The sequence below is a fragment of the Dermochelys coriacea genome, chromosome 8 (genome assembly GCF_009764565.3).
Source record: "Dermochelys coriacea isolate rDerCor1 chromosome 8, rDerCor1.pri.v4, whole genome shotgun sequence".
NCBI lineage: Eukaryota > Metazoa > Chordata > Testudines > Dermochelyidae > Dermochelys > Dermochelys coriacea.
This window is the reverse complement of record NC_050075.1, coordinates 90291392-90303896: the sequence shown is the minus strand read 5'-3', so window position 1 is coordinate 90303896 and position 12505 is coordinate 90291392. Positions and strand designations below refer to the sequence as shown.

At 41.8% G+C, this 12505-nt stretch overlaps 1 long non-coding RNA gene across 1 annotated transcript; it reads right to left on the bottom strand.

The window, feature by feature from the left end:
• Positions 1–19: 19 nt before the first annotated feature.
• LOC119859975 lies at positions 20–5233 on the bottom strand. The gene is made up of 3 exons (XR_006273906.1): positions 4692–5233; positions 3857–4062; positions 20–2976 (listed from the first exon to the last, which is right to left on the bottom strand). It is a non-coding gene; the product is annotated as an uncharacterized LOC119859975 (long non-coding RNA).
• Between the last annotated feature and the right edge of the window lie 7272 nt (positions 5234–12505).

The following is a 12505-nucleotide window of genomic DNA, read 5'->3' as shown; positions in this document are numbered from 1 at the left end:
TTTTTTTTTTTTTTTCTTCCTTCAAGTGAGTTAAGATGTACCCTTACAACAAGCATCTTTCTGCTCTAGCATATGGTCAGTTTCATAAACAAAGCATGTCCGGTATGCAGAAAATAAGGACATCTTCTCTGATATCTGCTCGTTGGGTTCCTGTGAAGCTAAGATGGCTGCCATCCTTCAGTTATCACAGTACTGTACCTTTAGAATAGACAGCATCAGCACTGTGATAACTGAGCCAGGGCAGCCTGTCGGTCATTATGTCTGTTAGTGTCTCAGAGAGAATAGTGCTTGCTTTATTGTGTGCTTACATAGTGTTTCCTCTTGTGCATGTTTCAAAAATAAAGATGTTCATTCTTCAAGGACATGGATGATGGATTTAATGCATGTTTAATAAATACATGTGGAAATGAATAAAGTGTTCTGAAACTTCAGTTTAATTTATCCGCTCTTTGAAAATTACCTGGTTAACTGGTATCACTGCAGTTAAATTCAATACAACTTTAAAGTATTTTTCAGAGCTGCACAATCCAAGTCTACCGAAGGCTGTATTTAACTGGGGAGGGGGGAAATAACTTACTCATTCCATGGAGATAATCACTGATGGAATGAAGGTATTTTTCCTGCTTTTTTGGTTTCAATCAGCATTTGAAGTAGAGTGCTGTTCCCTTACATAAACTACATAGGCAAGATCCTCAACTGGTATAATTGGCATAGTTCCACTTAAGACAATGAAGCTGCACAAATTTAACCTGGTGGAGAATCTGGACCCATTATCAAATAGTTTAGTTAATTATATGGATATAATATCTTTGAAACTTAAGTATTATGTTCTACACTGAAAGTGCTAGGACCTTGACACACACAAAAAAGACAAGGTTTCTGTCTTGTGGGATTCACAGTACCATCTCAGGCCTCCATTCTGCAAACACTTGCAGATGAGCTCAAGTTCCAACAGGTATGTTTGCAGCACTCGGGTCCTTTGGGGCCCAATCCTCCTCCCTTTGAAGTTTTGCTCTTGATTTCAGTGGGAGCAGGATCAAATCCAAAATAGTAACAAGCACTGGATGTGGAAATGATCCTGGAGTTGAGTTGCTGTCTGATGGGCTTCTTTGTTCAGGCTGTGTGATAGTTGATTTGGGCCATACACTGAGGTCTAAATGAAAACTGCTGAAATCAAGAATTACACTGCAAACAATGATAGAAGTTTATCAAAAAATTTTCTCTGGTTCATGTTTGAAGTACTGCTTAAAAAGTCATGGTAGTCTCTCTGAATAAAGGCATCTAATCTAGTGAATCAGTTCTGTAATGATCAGCATATTAAAATGTTTCATCAGATTTCACAATGTAAATGAGAAATATATTTTACATTTCACATAATGTTCCATTTAAGAATTTGATGGACTTAATTGGTGTAAGTGGTACTTAAATATTTCTGATGGGTAGAGCAAGAACTTTATGGATAACGGAATAAATAACCAACTAAACTGATATGTATTTCCTTAAGTTAAATAAAATGCTTTTAAAATTCAGAAATGCTTAAAATTCAGCTGGGCTCAAGTACTACCAAAATGGTCTCTTGCATATTTTTAACACAAGAGGGCACTAAAGAGACAAATGTGGAAAAACAGTTTCCTGGAAAAAATATTTGCGCATTTTTAAAACAAATTATGAACATATGTTACATAAACAAGGGACCAGTCAATACGTTATACAATATTGTTCCAGGAGGCAAATATGAATGGGCAAATATGTACAAAAATGTTTAAGATATAAATTTGCAGTTGATGGCAAATATATCAGCATCCTTAGAATAATCTGCCATTTTCTGAAAATAGTAACCATAAGGTACCTACGAGCACACCTTTTATTAAGGATTTATATAAAAAAATAAGTGTTTCCTAGCTTTCAAATATGTAAAAAAAATAACAATATAAAGGTACAAAAATGTCATTAAATCATTCTATTAGCATCACAAGGGCTGCACGCTCTGGATATATTTACATTTTGCTGATGATGAGGTGATATATTTACTCTGCCGTGTCACTTTTTAACACTTACATTCTTTTTTTAGAGTAAAAAAAGTTTTCCTCAGTCAGGTAACATAGATCCTGAAAACATTCAGGAGTAGTCCCTCTGATCTCAATGTGGTACACATGAATTTACTCAAGGGCATATTTCGGTGTGTATTTTTGCTTGTTTTTCCCCCACCCCATTTCCACTACTCTCTTCTTTTGGGGTCGGTAACTTACCATGTTTCTTGAGTGTTCTGAATTAAACAACACTCCTTTTGATTAGGGTCTAAAAACTAAATTGGCTATTTACCCTCCCCTCCCCCGCATAAATTCAACTTTTTTTTTCTTTTCTCCTAGCATGTAGCTTGGAATTATAGTTCTGATTTTTACAGCTAACTCCGATACTAAATATGAAAAGGTGTGTCTTATCTAAAGCTAGGAAAAATGGCGGGGGCGAATACCTTTATTACAAATATTTGTGTCTGTGTGTGTGTGTGTGTGTGTTCTTAAGAGCAGAAAACTGCAGTTACAGGGATATAATTGATCTTTTGGCTACTGGGTAAGTGGCTTTCCTCCTTAAGAAAGTTACTGGAATCTTAATATGGCAGGAGGTCCTGCCTACAGTGCAGTTTACAGTACCTAGAAGTGAAAGACTCTAGTGTGCCAGGACAGTTATTAAAGTAATATTTTCTATGGCTTTAAATTCTTCTTTATTAGTTTTTAAAGATTTGCTTCTTCACTTGTAAGTGAGGTAGGAAACAGGTACGTTCAACAATAATGAGACTCTCCCATCAAGGAAACTTCAGTAATGGGAATTGTTTATAAAATCATCTCCATTCTTTTTCTACGTTCTGCTTGATTCCTTCTGCCACTACTTACCTTTTAGTCTTTATGACTCCCTTCCCCTCTTAAACTTCTGTTTAGCGGCTGAGTTAACAGTCTGATAGATGAATTCTAACTGCTGCTGTTGGTGCACAAAATGTATGAATAATTAAATAAAGCTCAAACATTATTAATCATTCACCAGCTACGGTCTATGGGCAAGTATTCAGTCACTTTTCTGGAACTAAGAACTCCTAGAGGCCCCTTCCTGAAAAATATATGAAAACATTCAAACAAATTTAACACCAGCAACTTGACTGGGTCCTCCAGTATTCTCTTTCTCATAACCCCACCACCCACACATTATTAGAGCACAGCTCTAGATGGACCAACATCTCCCATGGAAGGGGAGCTCAATATGGGGCGGGGAGAGAAGAGATGCTCTTTGTTTTCAGCTCCTGCTGCACTGAAAACATCTGCTAACAATCACAGAGGCTGGCACAGCAGGAACCAGGGGCCATGGATTTGGCCCTTGTCACTTACTAGCCACCAGGGGAAAAATGTCCCTATGCTTTGTTAAAAAATAACTTCCTAGGGCAGGAAACAAGGTGGTGATGTAGGATCTGGCCCTGTACTTGCCCCATTTGTCCAGCTGAACTTGCCCTGCCAGGCCCTCTCTTTGCAATAAATAAGTAAATACCCTGCTATGTAAGTGAAAGGGAGAGGGAAGTGGACGTGTGGCTCCACAGCGGGTGAGCTGGGTGGGCAGGAGCAGAGAGAATAGGAAAAGCCCCTCTGGCTTCTCCCTCGCTGATCTCAACCAGCGAGGAAGTGCCAGCGCCCGTGGCTGTGGGAACAAAAGCACCATCAGACAAGTTTTTGCCGCTTGTCTGGGCAGGGAGCGAGCACCGCCATCCTGCAGCCATAGCTTGGTACCCAGCTCCCCAGGGCTGCTGATGGGAAGCTCTGCCCCGCAGGGCCGGGGGAGCGAATCTGAATCGGAAAGTGACAAGCGCAGGTACCAGGCAGCTTCCAGGCTGCTTGAGTGAGACTCCAGCCCCGCCTCGGCTCCTCCTTCCCCTTTGGGAAGCTCACCCCAGCCAGCCGTGGAGACTCCTCCATCTTCCTCCTCCTCCTCCTCCCAGGCTCCTCCTGCTGGATGCTTCATGTAAACAAGATCCAGGCTATATTTACAATCGCTTGACGGAAAGGAACCAGTGCCAGGATCCTGAAGGAAAATAACAGTGCGCAACATTAAACACCGCACACACACACGCATCCCGAAAGGCCAGGGGCTGGGAGACCTACCGGGCTTCAACCCGGCTCCCCATCAGCCTGCAAAACCACCCCGCAAAGGCAATCGGACAGCGGTGCGCCGGTACCCCACCCTTCCTCCATAACCGTCCCCCCCCCTCCCGAAATGAGCCCCCCGGGCCGCGGAGCGGCTGTCAGCGTGCGAGGCAGAGCTGGTGACAACGCATCCAGCTGTTGGGAGCAGCACAACGCGTGCGAGGAAAAACAAGCCTGCGCCCCAGGGAGAGCGCTGGGAAGAAAACACACATTCCCAACCCAAACTCCTCGTCCTCTCTCACCCGCCCGCCGCAAGAGGAGAACTGCCTTTCCCCCATCCCGGCCACCCCGCAAAAAACAGGTTCCCCTCCCCCCCAAACATAAACAAACCTCTGGCTTTCGTTTCCAGCGCTGCCTAAAGGTGAATTATGAGAGGACAGCACAGGACGTGTGATGCCAAGATTGCAACGTCCTGCAACACACTCCCCCACGCATCCCTGAACTGCAAAAGGGTGCGCTGCTCCCGATCGCAGCCCGTGCACCCCCGATTCCCTGCCCTCTGCTCACCCACCTTTGCGGCCGGGGCTCCTGTCCCCTCTTCTCTTTGTTCTAAGCGATCTTTGCATGAAGATTATCTAATGACGCAGCATAGACTCGCCACAACGTGACTGTCGCCATTTTTCTGTTTTTATTATCTCTCTCTGCCATGTGATTTAAAAAAAAAAAAAAAACTTCCGGGTCTCATGACCAGAAAAGAGCAAAACAAAAACGGAGACGAGACACAACTTCACGCACGCACACACAGACACACACATGCAAGTGTCTCGTCTCTCCTTGTATCCAGCGATGCGTCCCAAGTGTCAGGATGACAAGCAACCAGAGGGCACCGCTTCTTGCATTGTGGGATTGAACCGTCTGGTCGAGAGAGTCACCCCTCACTCACATTCTGCCCCAGATTTACAATCAGGAGATCAGAAGCAGTTAAGATGAGACCAGACCCTGTTCTGCTTGATCAAATGCCTCCAATTTCCACGCCGCTTTCTGCTGAGCTATACCAGCTTTGAGCTCTGTTCACTCGTCATAATAATCATAATAAAAAAAAAGTTGAGATGTTAAAGCATTTTTAATCACTCTTAAAATGACTTGTCTGCTCCATGTTGATATCAAAGATTTGGACCTGTGAAACTGAAATCTGTTTTCTCCCTGAATTGATCCTTTTCACACACATACACAGGGGTTTGTTATGTTGGGTTATTTATAAATTGCTGGCAGAAGTTGATATGACAGGAAAAAAGGTTAAAGCATTTTAAAAAATAGTTTCACATGTGAAGCATTATGCGGACTGCAAATGGCTGTAAGAGCAAAGGTAGATAAACCTGTGGGTCTAGGAACCAGCCATGACAGTATCCCACGTGGACATTTACAAAATAGAAACAATGAGCAACACCATGTTGTCTTTTGTCTGGCAAATCTCCCATTGAAGTCAAGGAACCACATTACTAAACAACCTGTTAGGTCTTTTATTAACACCACCTTAGATTAGTAAAACCAGGAGTTATAAGAGTGGGGAGGGTCAGGGCCAGCCCTCGACCAAATGGCACCCCCCATTTGTTAAACTTTCGAAAACTTTATTTTTATTGCATTTGCAGCTCATTTCACAACTTTGATGCATGATCTGCATGCATGATTTATCCCTGTCATATAAGACCATAAATTTGCACGCTAGAATTGGTATTTATTCATGCATATATAAGCAAATAAGAATAATTTCCTCTAAGCATATAGAAACTTTTTAATTTTAAGAATAACTGAAATGTACTAACATCAAGAAATTGAACTGTGCACCTACACTGGGTGGACCAGTATTAAATAGTGTTACAGTAAGTGACAACCTTAGAATGTTAACCTTAAGTCTTTTAGTTCAAAAGGTCACTTTTCTTGCCTTTGCCCTCCCGAATCGAAGCACAGCATCAGAGAGATCCAAAGACTGGTCAATGGCATTTTTAAGCGATAAAATAGCAAACGATGTCAGTCTCTTGTCGGCCATCATCAATCAAAGATATGTTTTAATGAGCCTGAGCTTTGAAAAACTGTGCTCGTGACTGTGATTGGCAGGGTGAGTGGGCTCTTCAAAGCTTTCCAGGAATTAGGAAAAGTGTCCTTCAGCTCTGCATCATGAAATAATTGGAGAACTTGGAGTGGAAAGTGCTTCCTGTGTTGCAAAATATGCTGGATGTTGTCCATTTTGACACAGAGGTCTTTATCATTGATGTCTGTATGTTCCCCTTGAGACAGCGTCAGGTGAAGGTCTGTACAATTGTTCTAGAGTGTTTTCCTGTCAGCTGGCAGCTTACTAAGGTCATACAAAACCCCCCAGGTCTTTTTGTGCTGCTTCATTTGTCCAAATATTTCTTTGATGGACACTCGAGCAGTGTCAACCAGCGAGCAAAAAAGCTCCCCCTTGAATTTTTCTTCCAAGCTTCCCATCACCTCATCTCCACCCTCATAACCAAGCTGTTGCTTCTTCCAATGAATATGAGTTTTCTTGAAGACAGGCTCAACTCCTAAGTTTTCCACCATTTCTTTGTCAGCATCTTCAAATCCGTTGTCTCTGTAGGCCACAACAAAATCAAGCAGCTTCTCATCAAAGTAGTAGCAACCGCAATGTCCATTGACTGAGTTTGTAATGCCTTGCTTACAATATTTACTTGGAACAGGATATCATGCCAAACCACAACTGAGACCAGACATTTGAAGCCAGTGATCTGGTTTGCCAGGCTTTGCAGTCAGATTCCAGCCTTGGCTTTACTCAACAGCACCAGTTCCATCATGGTGTCATAAACCTCAGTCACTTGGTACCTCACTGGCCTTACGCTGTCAATGCGGCTCTCCCAGCTAGTGTCCCTTAATGGCTTCATGTTAGACCTGTAACATTGTCTGTGAGGATCTTCCACATTCCACCTGATAGTTGATGCTGAAAACAGGATGTACATCCTTTGCAGTACTCCAAAGAGAGATACTGAACCTAAAGAAGATGACACGGCATCTGACACAACCACATTGAGGGAACGGCAACCACAAGGCACAAAGAAAGTGCTTGGATTCAGCGAAAGGATCCTTGCCTGGACATCACTGTTTATTCCCTTCGTGTTTGCACTGTTGTCGTAGCTTTGGCCATGGCAGTCCTGAAGCTTTATTTTATTCTCATTCAAAACATTCATAAACAGTTCTGTTAGGCCTTTTCCAGTAGAGTCGCCCACAGATCGGAAACAGATGAAGTGTTCCTTTACTTGGATACAGCCATCCTCGTTGTCAACAAAGCTTACTGTCAATGACATCTTTTCACTGGGACTTACATCGGGAGTGCAGTCCATTATTATAGCGTAGTACTTCACTTTGCCAAGCTGCATCAATATGTTATCAAGCACCTTCCTTGACATAAGGTCAATCAATTTGTTTTGAATTGTTCTGCTACAGTAATGGTCCATATAGCTTCTTTACAAACTACTCAACGTAGGTGCTCACGCAAGACATTGTCGTATTTCCCAAGGAACTCTACCAAACCAAGGAAATGACTGTTATGTTCAGTGAACAACTTATCCGTCAAACCCTGGAAAGCCAAATTATTCTTTGCAAGGAAGAGGATAATTCAGATCAGATGCTTGTGCACAATCCTCCAATGCTAGGTTTCTACATTAATAATGCGCTGGTTTTCCGCGTCCATGCTTTTATTCGGCTTGAGTCTGAACTCAAGCTCCATCCAGTTAGAGTAGGACATAAAATGGCCACGTAACTTTTCATGTTGCTTCAGAGCATCAGCTAAGTTATGCCAGTAATTGTACTTGGAAGGCACAAGCAACAATTTGGCATTCTTGTGAAATATTTTGCAACAAAACCCAAATACTTTGTCAGTTGATTTTGAGTAAACTAGCCAATGCCGATTTAGTTTCTCACCATTCTTGCATACTCTTTTGCAGTATGACCTTGAGAAGTGTCACTTCTGCTCATTTACGGGAAACATCATATCCTTGATTTTGCCTGACCCATTCAAAATTGTATGATCAATATCAGCAGAGTTTAGGATCGCTGGCCATAAAATGGGATCTGATGTATAGACGTGATGTGCAATTTTTGTCACTGCTGTTTCTGTCATCATGCAAGACTGATTCTTCTTGCTCATTTCTCTCCCTTTCATGTAAATCAGATTTTTTTGTCATCACTCTCCTTTTCATGTGAGCCACATTCTTCTCTATTATCACTCTCCCTTACACCTCCAGGAAAACTGGACGATTCTCCATCACTTTCCTCACATTTCCATTCCTTATCTTCAGGTAAATCTGCTAATTCCTGAGTAATAGGACTTCCATCATTTATGCTTTGCTCCTCTATTTCTTCTGCACTGGGATGATTGCTACTGCCCTAAAGCCCAGCCTGTGTTGTTCTATTTCAGATATTTCCCCATCAAATGTGCCCTTTGCTGCAAACTAGATTGCAACTGAGCTTTTTGCTTCCTATACTAGGCTCCTGTAAGCTTCTTCGGGGGCATCTTTTATTTTCTATGGGGGAAAACAAATAGTATTAGGGAAAAGTTTATGTTCCACAGTCTTAGAAAGTCATCAAACATTACGTGTTAAGCATGGCAAAAGAAATAACAGTATTTCTTTTATATTGTTGTGTAGACAGGGATTTGATAGAATCTCTGGCATCTCAATAAGTATGTCCTTTATTAGTTGCTACTTACACTCTTCAAGTCTTAAAACACAAATACACTTTCACAGTTACACAATTAAAACAAAGTTCACAATACTGCAGCTGTGCTCTCACTTCTGATATCTCGCTGGCATGCCCCGCAACTTATATACCTACAAGGGCAACGCTGACAATATTCTAAGAGGTTCACAGAAAATGTAGTTCTCAGAAAGTCAGGAAGGTTCTACGAGATTCTGCGAAGGTCCAGAACATTCTAGGAGGTAAGTGAAAAATGAATCGATATATGGAATACCTGAAACATTTTTATTTCAAACATTCTATCAACAACAAAAACACCACTCCAAGGCTGGCATCCCAGGTGGTCTCCTGCCCCTAGATTCGGCCCTGGGGAGGAGGCAGGGAGAACACAGTTTTTCTGTTCTGTTTCTGTTCTGACTAAACCAGCAGTCAGAGTGGCAAGGGGATTGAACTAGCTATGTAAAACCTTCATGGCAAAGTCATGTTTCCAATTCCATGGAAACCAGTTCATCCCAACATAATAGGGGGCTAAGTGATGGGAGAATATAAAGCTGTTAACCATGGGCATGTCTGCATTTCTTTCTCATTCCATTAGGGGACCTGCTACCACCACCATTTTCAGACACCATTTGAAAAACCGGTAGTTTCCTGAGTACACGCTGTATTAATTGTTCTTGGGGACAGCCACTTTTATAAGGCAAATAAACAAACAAAACACCCTACTAGGATCCCTACCAGATTTTATCTGTGCTGTTCAACCCAAACTATTGTCAGACATTATGTACTGGCAAAAAAAGGACCTGCAGGAAATGCTTTATCATAATATACATTCATAATCATTTCACAACAGCATGCCACCTGGAATCTACCTTTCCCACTCTGGAAGGCATGAGTTTAGCGCTCAGGTGTGGTCAAACAGAATTCTGGGTAAGGCAGAATTCTATACTCACATAGGAATACTAACGAGATAGGAATGAACATTTTCCTATGTATAACTATGATGACACCCCTTACTTAAACTTCCTAGAAGCCTGCTTGAGTTACCCCCTAAAGCCAGCCTTGCTTTAGTTGGCTGCCCCGGGTGTGAAGGAAGAGATGCTTCTTGTTTTCTTTAGTAAAGGAGGAAAGCAATGCAGTGCACTCTCTTGATAAAGCCAAGCATTTTTATTCCTATGCATGCTGGGAATTGACAACAGACTTAAATAGAGCTGAAGCCAGAATGCTGAAGCTCTGTACTATGGTGATTCCTTGTGTGGTGAACTTTATATATACTTTCTTGCTTTGGACTCTAGTCACAAGTAGCTGAAAGAAGCAAATGAGACTCCTTTCCAAGGAGTAGGCACCAGCTAAGGACAATTAATCCTTTACTGCTTCTGCTTCATTTAGTCTGGACTCTTGGTTTGTCCCACAGACCAGAACATCTCCTTTTCCTAATCTTTGCCATGAAATCTCACACTGGACCTTGTCAGCTATGGGTGAATAGCTTTTATTATTCCCCATCTTGTTAGCATTCAGTGCTGTTGTAGTGCTTTCTGTATCTCTCTTGTCACCTAGCAATAGAGAGGAGCTTTTAAATAAAGAGACCACACAGGTCAAGGATTCAGCAGTCTGTAGATTTCAATACTTTCTGCTCCCTCTGGAGACGGACTCATGGTGGGTAGATAGGAGCTTTAGGCTGGGCATCTCACCGGCTCCAGCTATGTGCTCTGGGAGATGGGCTCATTGCAAGCTTGGGGATTTCAGGCCCATATCACTTTTCCATTTGTAGGCCTCCAAGCACTTTACAAAGGTGAGTAAGTATTAATTTTCCATTTACAAATGGGAAAACTAAGGCCCCAGGTCACAGAGAAAGTCCACGACAAAGCCAGGGATAGAAGCCAGATCCCATGATTCCCAGAGAGGAGGGGACACTAGGAGAGCTAGGGAGATATGAACATTTTCACCCTCGTGTTGGGATTTATCCACACTTTTAACAATAGTAGTAGTAAATTCATTAGAACTCAGACACTATTTCCCTGATTCATTGAGCCTGCAAAATAAATGCCCATTAATACATATTAAAATCAAAAACTGCATGTGCAGCATTATTTGTACAGATAAATGGCTTGACTTCCATGCAGAAAGTAGACCAGGCATGGCACCTAAGCATTGACCAGTGCACTATGGGACAGTAGTGAGAAGACTATTTGTGCTCTTGGGATTATTACACTAATGATTCCTGTCTTCAGTGGCACTGTAATGGTGGAAATTGGCAGAATGGAGAACCACATGATGGTTAGCCTGGCTTGAAGGAAGTCTACTACTGATATTTATAATACTTGCACAATGTTGGGAACGCTTCTGTGTGTGAACATGAAGCATGTTACCAGATATTGCAGCATTATGCTAGTGTATCTGTCATAAATATAAAGGGAAGGGTAACCACCTTTCTGTATACAGTGCTATGAAATCTTGCCTGGCCAGAGGCAACATCCTGTTACCTGTAAAGGGTTAAGAAGCTCAGCTAACCTGGCTGGCACCTGACCCAAAGGAGCAATAAGGGGACAAGATACTTTCAAATCTTGGGAGGGGGAGCGGGGGGGGAGGAGAAAGGCTTTTGTTGGGGCTCTTTGTTTACGTGGTTGTTCTCTCTTGGGACTGAGAGAGGCCAGACAGAAATCCATCTTCTCCAACCCATCCTAATCCAAGTCTCCAATATTGCAACCAGTATAGGTAAGCCAGGCAAGGTGGATTAGTTTATCTTTTGTTTTATGTGAATTTTCCCTGTGTTAAGAGGGAGATTTATTCCTGTTTTCTGTAACTTTAAGGTTTTGCCCAGAGTTTGTGTTTTGAATCTGAATACCCTGTAAAGTATTTTCCATCCTGATTTTAGAGATGATTTTTACTTTTCTTTTTTTTTTTAAATAAAATCCTTCTTTAAAGAACCTGACTGATTTTTCCATTGTTCCAAGATCCAGGGGTTTGGGTCTTTGATGATTTTGTAACAAATTGGTTAGGATATTATTCTCAAGCCTTCCCAGGAAAGGGGGTATATATGGCTTGGGGGGATATTTTGGGGGAAGATGTCTCCAAATGGTCTCTTTCCCTGTTCTTTGTTTAAAACGCTTGGTGGTGGCAGAATACTGTTCAAGGACAAGGCAAAGTTTGTACCTTGGGCAAGTTTTTAACCTAAATTGGTAAGAATAAGCTTAGGGGGTCTTTCATGTGGATCCCCATATCTGTACACGAGAGTTCAGAGTGGGGAAGGAACCCTGACAGCATCAAACCAGAAAGTCACCTGACTAGTCGGTTTTCATTGTCCAAGCAGAAGGAGGAATCAACAAGCAGCAAAGGTGAGAAAGGTTATATTTAAAAATATCCTTCCGTTTTAATCATACAGTTATTAGTAACACTAATAAGATATTTGCTTTTAAAAAAGTGTAATTTTGGAACTTGTCAGTTTCCCTTTATAAACAATTCAAAACAAGGGAGTATCTCTCCCAACTAAATGAGACTTGGCAAGTCTGCTACATTATAAATATTTTGTGCGTGCACACATTCTACACATATACACAATAAACATAGTCTACACAATAACCATAGTCTGCACTTTTATAACAGCTATTTTAATAATAACCCCTATGATAACATGCCGTTCCAGTGCAACATATCTA